The sequence below is a fragment of the Plecotus auritus genome, assembly GCF_963455305.1.
Source record: "Plecotus auritus genome assembly, chromosome: 10".
Classification (NCBI taxonomy): Eukaryota; Metazoa; Chordata; class Mammalia; order Chiroptera; family Vespertilionidae; genus Plecotus; species Plecotus auritus.
In genome coordinates, this window is record NC_137785.1 from 43,972,868 (window position 1) to 43,985,126 (window position 12,259).

Genomic DNA, 12,259 nt, shown 5'->3' on the forward strand with positions numbered 1-12,259 from the left:
AGAGAACTTTCAGCTGACTTCTCAAAAAAATGTTGCAGGCCAGAATGGATTGGCATAATTACTCTCCCAGTAAAGCTATATAGCAGTCACCAACTGATGGTCCACGGACCACTAGTGGTCCATGAGGTCCGAAAGGTTGGCAACCGATTATTTAGAATAAAAGGACAGATAAAAGAACTTCCCAGACAAGAAAAAGCTAGTAGTTCATCACAATCAAACCAGTATTATAAAAAAGAAAAAAAAGATTAAATATATGAGTGAAAAGATGGTAATAACTACATATCTATTAATAATTAATTTAAATGTAAATGGGCTAAATGCTACAATCAAAAGATATACAGTGGCTGAATGGATAACAAAGCAAGACCCTTACATATGCTATCTACAAGAAACTCACAAGATAGAAAGACACAGAAACTAAAAGTAAAGGAATGGAAAAAGATATTTCATAAAGATGTAAAAGAAAAAAAAAGCTGGGGTAGCAATATTTATACCAGACAAAATAGACTTTAAAGCAAAGGCTATAACAAGAGACAAAGAAGGACCCAGCAATTCTACTTCTGGGTGTTTATCTGAAGAAATCCAAAACACTTATTCAAAAAAACATTTGTACCCTTATGTTCACTGCAGCTTTAATTACAATAGCCAAGATATGGAAGTGAGACAGGCCAGTAAGCCAGGACAAGTAGAATAGGGAAACTGAGACAGATAGCTGAACAAACTGGTAGAGCAATTTACAGAAAATACAGAAGGTCACCTCCCTAGAAATAACACCTAGTCCTCAATTGTATTTCAGCTTCAGACCTAGAAAAGCAGCAGGACCAGTTGCAATGACTAACGACCCCAGTTCTGACACTGACCAATTAGTGGAGACCACTACCCTGAAGGAGCACACCTAAAAAAACTGATGAATGTTCTACTGAAACCCTCCCCTGAGACCTCCCCTAAGATTCCAGCCTGCAAGAAAGAAAAGCCTCATGAAAAAGGATCCAGCAAGCCCTCTCCCTATGGGGAACAGCACCTGCCATTTCTTTTCCCTTCTTCCCTCTCTTCTTTGCCCACAACCATGCATCTCCTCGACTCTAAAGGACCTCACAAGGCTTGCAACCAGGGGGCAATGGGCAGGGGCAGCTCATCCCAAGCTATTCCCCTGACCCTGTCCCCAAGGCCCCCTTTTCTCTGACTTCCCAGAGAGTCAAGGCAGCCCAGCCTAGGTTCTCCTGTTGCTTCTACTAAGCCCTTTCTTGTTTTGCTGAACCCAGCTTTAATAAGTGTTCTCTCACTGTCACGTGGACTTGTGTTGTGAAATTTTTCCTGCACAAAGTCAAAAACCCACACACTACCAGCTAGCCCTAGGTAGACCCGCTCTGGGCCAGGTCCCCTTTCGAGTAAGAGAAGCAACCTAAGTGTCCATCAATGAATGAATGGATAAAGAAGTAGTGCATATATACAATGGAATATGACTCAGCCATAATAAAAAATAAAATCTTGCCATCAATAACAACATGAGTGAACATGAACTTTGTTGAATGAAATTAAGTCACAGAGAGAAAGACAAATGCCATATGATTCCCTTATATGTGGAATCTATAAAAACAAAAATAAACAAGCAGAATAGAAACAGACTCATAGATACAGAGAACATTTTGATGATAGCCAGATTGGGAGAAGCGGGGGGCGGGGGGAGGGTTAGGGGAGAGGCTGGATGAAAAAGGCAAAAGGATTAAGACATATTGGTAGTTACAGAATACTCATGGGGATATAAAGTACAGCATAGGGAATATAGTCAACAATCCTAATATATAAAAACCCTGGGTCGTAACGGCTAGTAACGACCAAGGTTTGACCAACCGGAAGTCAGTCCTGCAGTCAGCACTGACTGCTTCCGCGGCAGGCGCAGTGCCCCAGCACTGACTACTGAGGGGGCTGCAAATCAGGGCAAGAGAGACGCCTGAAGAGAGAAGTAGGGACTGACCCGTTGCCTCTGTGGCAGCTTTTGATCAGCACTTGCTTCTTTCTCTCCCAGTCCGGCCAGCAGCCACACCTCCATTTCTCTCCAGGCCTCCACTAGAACTGCTGATCAGCCCCGCCTTTCTAAACAGGCCCCATTGATAGGCCCAGAGACGCTGACTGGCATAGGAACCGACCAATCAGAACCAAATCTGGGTCAACTGTGAAGAACCAAAGGCTGCCTAGGAGGCAGAGCTTCTGACACTGACTGGCATAGACATTGACCAATCAGAACCAAATGTGGGTGCTGTGGGGAGCCAAGTGCTGCCTAAGAGGCAGTGCTTTTGACACTGACTGGCATAGAAACAGACCAATCAGAACCAAATCTGGGTGCTGTGGGGAGCCAATGGCTGCCTAGGAGGTGAAGCTTTTGATGCTGACTGGCAAAGAAACCGACCAATCAGAACCAAATTGGCCAGCAGAGGAGGGCAGTTGGGGTGAGATCAGGCCGGCAGCGGAGGGGAGATCAGGCCAGCAGGGGAGGGCAGTTGGGGACAATGAGGCCGGCAGGGGAGGGCAGTTGGGGGCGAGATCAGGCAGGCAGGCAGAAGCAGTTAGGGGCCAGCAGGGGAGGGCAGTTAGGAGCAATCAGGCAGGCAAGCAGAGGCAGTTAGGGGCAACCAGGCCGGGAGGGGAGGGCAGTTAGGGGTGATCAGGCTGGCAGGGAGAGGCAGTTAGGGGTGATCAGGCAGGCAGGCAGGTGAGCAGTAGGAGCCAGTGGTCCCAGATTGCGAGAGGGATGTGCGACTGCCGGTTTAGGCCTGATCTGGGCCTAAACCAGCAGTCGGACATCCCCTAAGCCTTAGGGGTCCCCAATTGGGGAGGGTCCAGTCTGGGCCTAAGGGGTCCCCAATTGGAGAGGGTGCAGGCTGGGCTGAGGGACCCCCCCCCTCCGTGCACGAATTTCGTGCACCGGGCCTCTAGTATTGTAATAACTATGTAGGGCAGGCGTCCTCAAACTAAGGCGTACATATATCTGGCCCGCCGGGTGCCACTGCCTGTCCTGCTTAGCAGCCAACTCGTCCCGGGCCCACAGTGCGCATACGAGTTTTTTCATAGTTTTTTTTTTTAAACTATAGTCCAGCCCTCCAACGGTCTGAGGGACAGTGAACTGGCCCCCTGTTTAAAAAGTTTGAGGACCCCTGATGTAGGGTGTCAGAGGGGTACTAGATTTATTGGGAGTGACCACTTTGTAAGTTATACAAGTATCTAATCACTATGTTATACACCTAAAACTAGTATAATACTGTATGTCAACTGTAAATTAAAAAAAATACAATTTTTTAATAAGAAAATAGGATGCAAAGAAATTTAAATTTTTTAATGTTTAAGTATTTTTTTATTGATTCCAGAGAGGAAGAGAGATAGAAACATCAATGATGAAAGAGAATCATTGATTGGCTGCCTCCTACACACCCATTACTGGAGATGGATCCCGCAACCCGGGCATGGGCCTTAAGACTGGAATCAAATCCGGGACCTTTCAGTCCACAGGCCAACGCTCTATCCACTGAGCCAAACCAACTAGGGCTAAGTTTTTTTTATAATCCTCATACAAGGATATCTTTTTATTGGTTTTTAGAGAAAGGAGGAGAGAGAAATATCAATCGGCTGCCTCCTGTACATGCCTCAACTAGGGATTGAACTCACAACCTGGGTATGTGCCCTGACAGGGAATACAAGGCATGACCTTTCGGTGCATTGTCCTTTCAGGACAATGCTACAACCAACTGAGCCATACCAGCCATGGCGGGATAATAAAATGTATTTAATTAATTCAAAATGGGTTCAGCCCTAAACATCAGCAAAGATTTCTATCCCAAATATAAAAGAAACACTCAAAATGCAAATTTTTAATGGACAAAACACTAAAACAGACACTTGACCAAAGAGTTTAAGAATGATAAATAAGCATATTTGAAAAGGTGCTGCACTACATTAGGTACTGGAGAAATGCACATTAAACCATAATAAGGATTGGAAAACCAAGATGGCAGCATAGGTAAGCACCTAAACTGCTGCCTCGCACAACAATTTCAAAATTACAACTAAAAAACAGAACGGACATCATCCAGAACAACATGAAGGCTGGTTGAGTGGAAATTCTACAACTAGGAGGAAAGAGAAAAGCTGACAAAGAATCAGAGCAGCGGCAAAGGGCTGAGGTACGGAGACACGCGCACAGAGAGGAAGGGTGGCTGAGTGCCTGGCTGACTTTCTCTGGCGGGAGGAGGAGGGAAGCCCCCGACTGCACTGAACCCCAGTTCCGACTACACTGAACCCCAGTTCCGGGCGAAACCCATGGACCCAGGCTCATACAGGGGGAGTCTGGACTGTCAGGTAGAGAGAAAGGCACACAGAGACTCGGAGAATCGGGGGAGCCGTGGCGGGCAGGGGTGTGGAGGTGCGCGCGCAAGGGCAGGGCTGACAGGAAGCCAAGACTGTCTGCTCTGCCCTGAGACTCCACCCCATCCAAGCTGAGCACAGAGGCTTTTGCAATTTTGCAAATCTGATCTTATAAGGCTGTCTCAAGCACCGAACTTCTCCCAGTGTAGACACAGCTGATCCTCACAGCCAACTGGCCTGGAGATCAGTTCCTCCCAGTGATACCAACAACAATCAAGACTTAGCTACAACAAGGCTGTACACCCAGTCCACAAAGGGGTGCACCAAGAGTGTCCACCTCAGGTTAACTGGGGAGGCCAACCCACTGGGCCATATAGGAAACCTAGCACACAAAGCTACCCTACCAACTCAGGGAAGCAAAGAAAATGCAGAGAAAAAGAAACAGATCACAAATGAAAGAAATGGAGGAAAACAAATGACTGGATATAGAATTCAAAACCACCGCTATAAGGCTTTTCAAGAATATTCTAGAAAAGGCCGATAAATTTAGCGAGACCCTCAAAGATATGAAAAAGGACCAACTAGAAATTAAACATACACTGACTGAAATAAAAAATATTATACAGAGACCCAAGAGCAGACTAGAGGAACGCAAGAATCAAGTCAAAGATTTGAAATACAAAGAAGCAAAAAACACTCAACTGGAAAAGCAAAAAGAAAGAAGAATCCAAAAAGTTGAAGATAGCGTAAGAAGCCTCTGGGACAACTTCAAGCGTACCAACATCAGAATTATGGGGGTGCCGGAAGAAGAGAGAGAGCAAGATACTGAAAACCTATTTGAAGAAATAACGACTGAAAACTTCCCCCACCTGGTGAAAGAAATAGACTTACAAGTCCAGGAAGCGCACAGAACCCCAAACAAAAGGAATCCAAAGAGGACCACACCAAGACACATCATAATTAAAATGCCAAGAGCAAAAGACAAAGAGAGAATATTAAAAGCAGCAAGAGAAAAACAGTTAATTACCTACAAGGGAGCACCCATACGAGTGTCAGCGGATTTCTCAACAGAAACTATGCAGGACAGACGGGAGTAGCAAGAAATATTCAAAGTGATGAACAGCAAGAACCTACCACCAAGATTACTCTACCCAGCAAAGTTATCATTCAGAATGGAAGGTCAGATGAAGAGCTTCACAGATAAGAAAAAGCTAAAGGAGTTCATCACCACCAAACCAGTATTCTATGAAATGCTGAAAGGTATTATTTAAGAAGAGGAAGAAGAAAAAAGTAAAGATAAAAATTATGAACAACAAATACATATCTATTAACAAGTGAACCTAAAAATCAAGTGAATTAAAAAATTGAGGAACAGAATAAACTGGTGAGTATAATAGAATCAGGGGCATAGAAAGGGATTGGACTTGTAATTCTTAGGGGGAAAGGGGTGTGGGGAGTGTGGGAAGAGACTGGACAAAAATCGTACACCTATGGATGAGGATAGTCGGGGGGGAGGTAAGGGCAGAGGGTGGGGTGGAAACGGGGTGGAGGGGAGCTATGGGGGGAAAAAGGAGAAACAATTGAAATAATCTGAACAATAAAGATTTATTAAATTTAAAAAAAAACACATAATAAGATACCTCTGCACACCTATTAGAACGGCAAAAATACCAAGTGCTGGGGAGGATGCAGAGCAACTGGAACTCTCATACATTGCTGGTGGGGATGAAAAATGGTACTGCCACTCTGGAACACAATTTGGCAATTTCTTACGAATATAAAACATATGCTTACCATATGACCCAGCAATACCACAACTAAGAATTTATCCTAGAAAACTTATTCACAAAAATCCTATTCATGAATGTTTAAAGCACCTCTGTTCATAATTGCCAAAAAATGGGGAGAAAAAGGTAGTAAATTAATAAAATGAACACTATGTAGCATAAAAAAGGAACAAAATATTTCTACACACCATAAGAAGCACAGTTCTAAGGCATTATGTCCAGTGAAAGAAAATGTCTCAAAAAGTTACATATTGAATAATTCCACTTATATTTTTCAAAAAGACAAAACTATAGTGATGGAGAAAATATTAAATGGTTGCCAGTAAAGTTGGAGGTACTAAAAAGGGACAGCATGATATATAAAAAAGTCTATTCTGCATGTATCTGTCCAATTTTCCCAACACCACTTATTGAAGAGACTGTCTTGACTCCATTGTATGTTCATGCCTCCTTTGTCGAATATTAATTGAGCATAGTGGTTTGTATCAGTTTCTGGGTTCTCTCTTCTATTCCATTGGTCTATATATCTTGTGCCAGTACCAGGCTGTTTTGAGAACAGTGGCTTTGTAATACAGCTTGATATCTGGTATTGAGATCCCACCTACTTTGTTCTTCTTTCTCAGGATTGCTGCAGCTATTGGAGTCTTTTTTTATTCCAGATGCATTTTTGGAAAGTTTGTTCTAGGTCTGTGAAATATGCCGTTGGTATTTTAATGGGGAGTGCATTGAATCTATAGATTGCTTTGGGTAGTATGGACATTTTAATGATGTTGATTCTACCAATCCATGAACATGGTATGTTCTTCCATCTGTTTATGTCTTCCTCTATCTCTTTTTTCAGTGTCCTGTAGTTTTCCGCTTATAGGTCTTTTACCTCCTTAGTTAAGTTTATTCCTAGGTATCTTAATTTTTTTGGTGCTATGGTAAATGGGATTGCTTTTTTTTAGTCTCTCTTTCTGTAAGTTTATTATTGGTGTATAGAAATGCCAAAGATTTCTTGACGCTAATTTTGTATCCTGCTACATTGCTGAATTCATTTATTACATCTAATAGTTTTTTTATGGAGTCTTTAGGGTTTTCTATGTACAGTATCATGTCACCTGCAAATAAGGACAGTTTTACTTCTTCTTTTGCAATTTGGATGCCTTTTATTTCTTCTTCTTGTCTGATAGCAATGGCTAGTATTTCCAGTACTATGTCGAACAGGAGTGGTAAGAGTGGGCATCCCTGTCTTGTTCCTGTTCTTAGGGGAAATGGTTTTAGTTTTTGCCCATTGAGTATGATGTTGGCTGTGGATTTGTCATATACGGCTTTTATTATGTTGAGGTATGATCCTTCTATTCCCACCTTGCTGAAAGTTTTTATCAAGAAAGGGTGTTGGATTTTGTCAAATGCTTTTTCTGCATCAATTGATATGACTGTGGTTTTTATCTCTCAATTTGTTTATGTGACATATCACGTTTATTGATTTGCGGATATTGTACCATCCTTGCATCCCCAGGATAAATCCTACTTGGTCACGGTGTATGATCTTTCTGATGTACTGCTGGATCCGATTTGCTAGAATTTTGTTGAGGATTTTGGCATCTATGTTCATGAGGGATATTGGCCTGTAATTCTCTTTCATTGTGCTGTCTTTATCTGGTTTTGGTATTAGGGTGATGCTGGCTTCATAGAAGGAGCTTGGAAGTGTTCCCTCCTCTTGAATTTTTTGGAATAGTCTGAGGAGGATAGGTTTTAGTTCTTCCTTGAATGTTTGGTAAAACTTGAAACCAGACCACCAAGTTACACCATACACAAAAATAAACTCAAAATGGATAAAAGACTTAAACCTAAGAATGGAAACCATAAAAATACTGGAGGAATCCACAGGCAGAAAAATCTCAGACATTGCCAAAGCAATTTCTTCACTGATACTGCTCCTAGGGCAATGGAAACTAAAGAGAAAATAAACAAATGGGACTACATCAAAGTAAAAAGCTTTTGCACAGGAAAAGAAACCATCAACAAAACAACAAGAAAGCCCACTGCATGGGAGAACATATTTGCCAATGTTATCACCAATAAGGGTTTAATCTCCAACATTCACAGGGAACTCATACAATTTAACAAAAGGAAGATAAACAATCCAATGAAAAAATGGGCAATGGATCTAAATAGATACTTTTCTAAAGAAGACAGAAGGAAGGCCAAGAGACATATGAAAACATGCTCCAAGTCACTAATTATCCAAGAGATGCAAATCAAAACAACAATGCGGTATCATCTCACACTTGTCAGAATGGCTATCATCAACAAATCAACAAATAACAAGCGCTGGTGAGGATGCGGAGAAAAAGGAACCCTCGTGCACTGCTGGTGGGAATGCAGACTGGTGCAGCCACTGTAGAGAACATGTATGGAGTTTCCTCAAAAAACTAAAAATGGAACTCCCATTTCACCCAGTGATACCACTTCTAGGAACATATCCCAAGAAACTAGAAACACGAATCAGAAAGCACAATTCACCATAGCTAAGATTTGGAAACAGCCTAAGTGCCCATCAGCAGGTGAGTGGATTTAAAAACTGTGGTACATCTACATAGCGGAATACTACACTGCAGTAAAAAAGAAGGCATTCTTACCATTTGCAACAGCATGGATGGAACTGGAGAGCATTATGCTAAGTGACATAAGCCAATCAGAGAAAGATAATTATCACATATCTCACTCATTTATTGAAATATAATGAACAACATAAACTGATGAACAAAAACAGATCCAGAGACAGAGAAGCATCAATCAGACCATCAAACCTCAGAGGGAAGGTAGGGGAGGGTGGGGGTAAGGGGGACAGATAAACCAAAGGACTTGTATTCATGCATATAAGCCTAACCAATGGATACAGACAACAGGGGGTGAGGGCATGAGTAGAAATTTTTTAAATTTCTTTTAAAAGAAATTTTTTAAAAAAGGGATGAATTATTGGAAGATGGATGTAGCCTCTCAAGATGACCACAATGAAGGGGCAACAAATTTTTAAATGTATAATGTTGGATTTATTTGCTTAAAAATATTAGAATTAATCTCTTTACCAATCCCTATGTAAAACCATAAATATGTAATTACATATTAATACTTTAATATACAAATGATTGAAGCTCAAGTTCTAAACAAACTAGAATATTTCAAAGTATTGAAATAAGTGTGAGCTAATCATATAATAGATTTGTTTACTACATATACAATATTGAAGGAAGTCACTGTACGCTTGAAGACCAAATTAACAATTAAAGCTGACGTTAAAATCCAAAAATAAATAAATAAAATTTAAAACAATAAAAAAAGAAAGTCTATTCTGAAAATTCCAGCCATTTCAAGTCCTGCAGAAGAGAGCAAGAAATTTCTGTCTATATTTTGGCCAAAGCACTGACAGGAGGAAGGCACCCCACAGAAACTATGCATTGGAAGAAACAGCTATTAAAGTAAAACAATTACGAGCAAAAGGAAAAACTACTGGGGTACAGAATCAGGCCTAGTAAGTTTGCCTTTCCTCCTGTCCCTCCACAAAGTCTTCTTACATTAATAAAACCTGGAGATTATGGTTTTATATATATATACTAGAGGCCTGGTGCATGAATTAGTGCATGGGTGGGGCTCGGCCAGCCCACCTTCCCCACCCGCAATTGGGGTGGGTGGGCCGATGGAGGTGGGGCTGGCTAGGGGGAGGGGCTGAGGACACTTGTCTGGCCGGCCCCACCCCCTGGTCAAACTTCTGAATTCCTGGTAGAGGGGATAATTTGCATATTAGCCTTTTATTATATAGGATTTTTTAAAATATATTTCTTTATTGATTTCAGAGAGGAAGGGAGAGGGAGAGATAGAAACATCAATAATGAGAGAGAACCACCGAGGATCGAGCCTGCAACCTGGGCATGTGCCCTTGGCCAGACTCAAAACCAGGACCCTTCAGTCCGCAGGCGGTTGCTCTATCCACTAAGCCAAACTGGCCAGGGCTGGTTTTATACTTTGAATGAAGAGGTTTTTTTGAAATCCTCACTTGAAGACATGCTTACTGACTTTAGAGAGAGGGGAATAAAGAGAAAAAGAAACATCAATGTGAGAGAGAAACATCAATCAGTTGCCTTCCCATAGTCGGGATGAACCACAATCTAGGTATGTGCCCTGACCAGGAATGGAACCCACAACCTTTCTGTGTACAGGACGATGCTCCAACCAAGCCATTCTGGCCATGGCTTGAATGAAGATTTTTGAATGGTAGGTCAAAGTCCTTAAATCTTTCAAATACATACTCTTAATATCACGATGTATTCCTCAGACAGTTTCTATAAGTCATGGAAATCCCATTAAAGAAAACAACATACTTAAAAGAAATATTAGAGCCAAAACAATAAAAGAAAGATCCTAATAATCAACTATCATTGTCATCCAAGCAACTCAGGGCAAACCATCTGACTTCTCTAAGCCTCTGTTCCATCAACTAAAAAATAAGGGCATGGAATTACCTCTAAAAATCCATGCAAACAAATATTTTTTTTAAATATATTTTATTGATTTTTTACAGAGAGGAAAGGAGAGGGATAGAGAGTTAGAAACATCGATGAGAGAGAAACATCAATCAGCTGCCTCCTGCACACCTCCTACTGGGATTGTGCCCGCAACCAAGGTACATGCCCTTGACCGGAATCGAACCTGGGACCCTTCAGTCCGCAGGCTGACGCTCTATCCACTGAGCCAAACCTGTTTCGCACAAATAAATATTTGATGAACACCTTACATATCATCCTATTTTCAGTTTGTTAATTTTAAAAGTATCATTCTCTATAAATCAAGTGTAGTCCCCCTCACAGATAAATACTGTCAAGCAGTTCTCTACAAGAAATCAACAAAATGAACTTCAATAAGGAGAAAATGTATCATATACTATACTTAAGCGAATTACAGCTATAAGTTTGAGAATCTTGAATTCAGCAAGGGGCAGGAATAAGGTCCACAATTTCTCATCCAAAACCTTTAAGGCAGAACTCAGAATTTTCTGAATTTGAGAAAGGTAACACAGTGTATATACTATATATCATAACTGGTCCACCACGTCTGGGGGCAGCAGTTTCATTATCAATCATTCTACAACACATATGAATATTCACAGCAAAAGAGAGAAATATTAACAGCCTCATGTCTGGTCACATCTGAATTCAACACCAAAAGAATTATAAAGAACTCTTGCTTTTCCGAGTTTTTTGGATTTCAGAATTGAGATAAAGGATTGTGGACCTTTATCCTTATTCAATGACCCTTATTATTGTTTAAAATAATGATCCTGGAGTAAAATTACCTGGATTTGAATCGCAGCTCTATCACTTATTAGCTGTGTCCTTGAGTAAGTGGCTTAACCTCTCAGAGCTTCCATTTTCTCATCTGAGAATACATGTGAAATTCTTAGCACAGTGCCTGATACATAATAAGCACTAAACAAATGTTGGCCATAATGTTGGCTATATAAATTACCCTTAAATAAATTAAACTTGCACAAAAACAAGTTGCAGTAACATTTATAACATTTTAAAACATGTAAAAGAAACTATTCTTTAGAAATATAAAAATGCAGCAAGAGAATAAGAATATGCATGTGAAAGATAAAGATCAAATCCAACACAGTGGCACCTCTGGGAGGGAGGGGAATATGATCAGGGACAAAGTGATACAAAAGAGCCCTATGGCTTGGCTCAGTGGTTGAGCGTTGACCTATGAACCAGGAAGTCATGGTTTGATTCCCGGTCAGGGCACATGCCCAGGTTGTGGGCTTGATTCCCAGTGGGGGCCGTACAGGAGGCAACCGATCAATGATTCTCTCTCATCCTATATAATAAAAGGCTAATATGCAAATTGTCCCCTCGGGAGTTCGACCGCTCACTATGATGTGCACTGACCACCAGGGGGCGGCGTGGAATGAAGGAAGGCCCCGGCCGGCGGCCGGCAGCCGTCAGCCAGGGGGAGGAAGACCCCAATCGGCCCTGATTGCCAGCCAGGCCTAGGGACCCTACCCATGCACGAATTTCGTGCACCGGGCCTCTAGTCCTTGATATTTCTCTCTCTCCCTCTCCTTTCCTCTCTGA

The 12,259-nt window shown here is 41.6% G+C and overlaps 1 protein-coding gene across 2 annotated transcripts in view; it reads right to left on the minus strand.

Annotated features, from left to right (window-relative positions):
- Window positions 1-12,259, minus strand: part of AP1G1 (adaptor related protein complex 1 subunit gamma 1) — a gene marked incomplete at its 5' end in the record, with an annotated part of 96,687 nt that overhangs the window by 66,608 nt on the left and 17,820 nt on the right. The window contains one exon of one of the 2 annotated variants that reach the window (XM_080644572.1): window positions 11,479-11,561. The exons of the other annotated variant lie outside the window; for it this stretch is intronic. The remainder of the gene's footprint in view (window positions 1-11,478; window positions 11,562-12,259) is intronic. 2 annotated transcript variants of the gene reach the window in all.